Consider the following 2,283-nt stretch of genomic DNA (forward strand, 5'->3'; position numbering starts at 1 on the left):
TAAGTTTGACAAACACCTTACTGGGAGTCAGGGAGAAAGGCAAACCCCCAGCCACGAACATGTTAGAAGCTGGGGGAATATGACTTTACAAGTGAGGAAACAGATCTTAAGGGAAAGTGAGTCTCTCCAAGGCCCCACAGTTTGCAGAGTGATGTGTGTGGACAGTGCATCTTTCGGGGGGAAGGTCTGACAGCCCTCAGGACCACAGGGCTCCGCAGAGCATGCAGACATTCAGAAAACCAGCCCAGGGAACACGTGAGCTGGTGAGACAGAGCCAAGACTGGCCTTTAGCTTTTCTCTTTGTATCAATGTCTGAACTGGAGGTTTCACAATCAAACAAGTTTTCAGGTAAAAAGAAGATATAGAAAAGAGGTATGAACATTGGGGAAAGAAAAGGGCAAACTGAAACAATACTCATTTTCATTCTAAGAAATGACTACAAGATGTATCACTGTTTTTTTCTATCTTTATAATTTACTTTTATTTTAAACCTATTTTGCTGTGAACATTTCCCTATGTCTGGAATGCTAATTTTTTTGTTTTTTGCTTTCTATCTTCTTTGTATCCACTATTTAAAAATATTTCCCATTGTTTTAAAGGGTCAGTGAAGAAGAGGAAGACCCTCGACGAGACGGATTGACACAGTGGCTGCAGCAATGGGCTCAAGCTTAACGACTGTGAGGATGGCGCAGGACTGGGCAGTGTTTCATTCTGTCGTACATGGGGTCGCTAGGAGTCAGAACCAACTCAACGGCACCTAACAACAACAATAATGACAACTTTAATAATAGCTTTTAGGGGAATAAAAGAAACATTAACTATATTCATAGGTTGTAAAATGCATCCTATTATCATGAAGGCTAAACTATGAAGGAAATACGGGTCGTAGATTCAAGAAAGTAGGTAATAATGATTTGTATGCCTCACTGGGTTGGCAGGGCCATGCCACCTTTAGGGCAGGACACGCACTGCTTCCTGTATCTCTCTCCACACGAACAACGGGACTAGAACGAAAAAGGGACAACAAACACGGGCCGAGGCAACCGGTGGAAGGCCCTGAAGGAAGCAATTGGTCTGGTGGCTGTGTCTCACCTCACTCAGATGCCCGTGAGGCTTCTAAGGCTGCTCCTGAATCGTTAACCTTCTCTCCACCACGCTGAGCCCCAAAGGAGGGCAAAACGGGCGCTTAAGGAACAATAGCCGGCACCAAGCCCCTCAGATCAAGACAGGATCTTCTACTTTGGAGGCTCCTAGGGAGGGGGTTCCCTCTAAGAAGGAAGGTGGATGAACATGTCTGCAGGGCTCACCTTGCCCAGCGCAGGGCGGGTGCTGACGCCCACGGCCCAGCCTGACTGACCCACGCAGAGTCAGTGTGCGGCAGCAGGGGCCTCCTGCCCAGTATGATCCCCAAAGCAAAGCTCCCGGGAGGGCAAAGTTAGTGCGCGCAGCCTGTAGAAAGTAGACGCCAGACCAATGTGTTCAGGAAGAGAAACCCTGAGCTGCAGGGCCAGGCTGTCGGCCCCACGCTGATGCCGTTGCTGGCTCCGCCACGTCTCACCAGATCCAGAGGGGAGCACAGTGCCTCTCACGCTCTCCTCGCCCACCTCCCAGTCTGCAGTCAGCAGTTACTCTTGCTTCTCAGTGGTTTATCAAGAGCACAGCAAGTTTTCCTGCCCACCTCACACCCGCAAGGCTGAATGACGATTTCCATCTCTTCCAGGAGAGCCCGGGTCAGTGATAAATCACGCGGTGGAGGCGCAGGCAGATCAGTCAGCTTTGTGTTATTTTTGTTAGTTTCCTTCAGGTCAGTTGTGACTCAGGGTGACCCCATGTGTGCAGAGTACAACTGCCCCATAGGGTTTTCCAGGTGGTGACCTTTCAGAAGCAGATCAACCAGGCCTGTCTTCTGAGGTGCCTCTTGCTGGGTTCGAACCGCTAACCTTTTGGATAGTAGTCGAGCGCTTAACTGTGCCACCAAGGGACTCCCAGTCAGCTTTATACTTCCAAGTATTTCCCCCTTATAGTCAAAACAGGGGAGTGCAAGAAACAGCCGGCCGGAGGAGGGGAGCTTCTAAGCAGCTGGTCTCAGCGGACTCTGAAACCGGGTCCTCCCACCACACACTCCCCAGCAGAACCTCTCCTCCATCCCAGGGCTCTGGGCCAGCAATGGGGGACAAACGAAAGCTGAGGCGGATGCTTCACTTCCTCTGCTGCCTTCTAGCAGCAGAGACGGAGCGAGGAGGAAGAGGATCACTTACTAGTTCTTAGGTGGAAAAAAAAAAA

The 2,283-nt window shown here is 50.1% G+C and overlaps 1 protein-coding gene across 1 annotated transcript in view; it reads right to left on the reverse strand.

Annotated features, from left to right (window-relative positions):
- Positions 1 to 2,283, reverse strand: part of PRAG1 (PEAK1 related, kinase-activating pseudokinase 1) — a 55,861-nt gene that overhangs the window by 10,041 nt on the left and 43,537 nt on the right. The gene's annotated exons all lie outside the window — the stretch shown is intronic.

Source organism: Trichechus manatus, unplaced genomic scaffold (assembly GCF_000243295.1).
Source record: "Trichechus manatus latirostris isolate Lorelei unplaced genomic scaffold, TriManLat1.0 scaffold00099, whole genome shotgun sequence".
Lineage (NCBI taxonomy): Eukaryota > Metazoa > Chordata > Mammalia > Sirenia > Trichechidae > Trichechus > Trichechus manatus.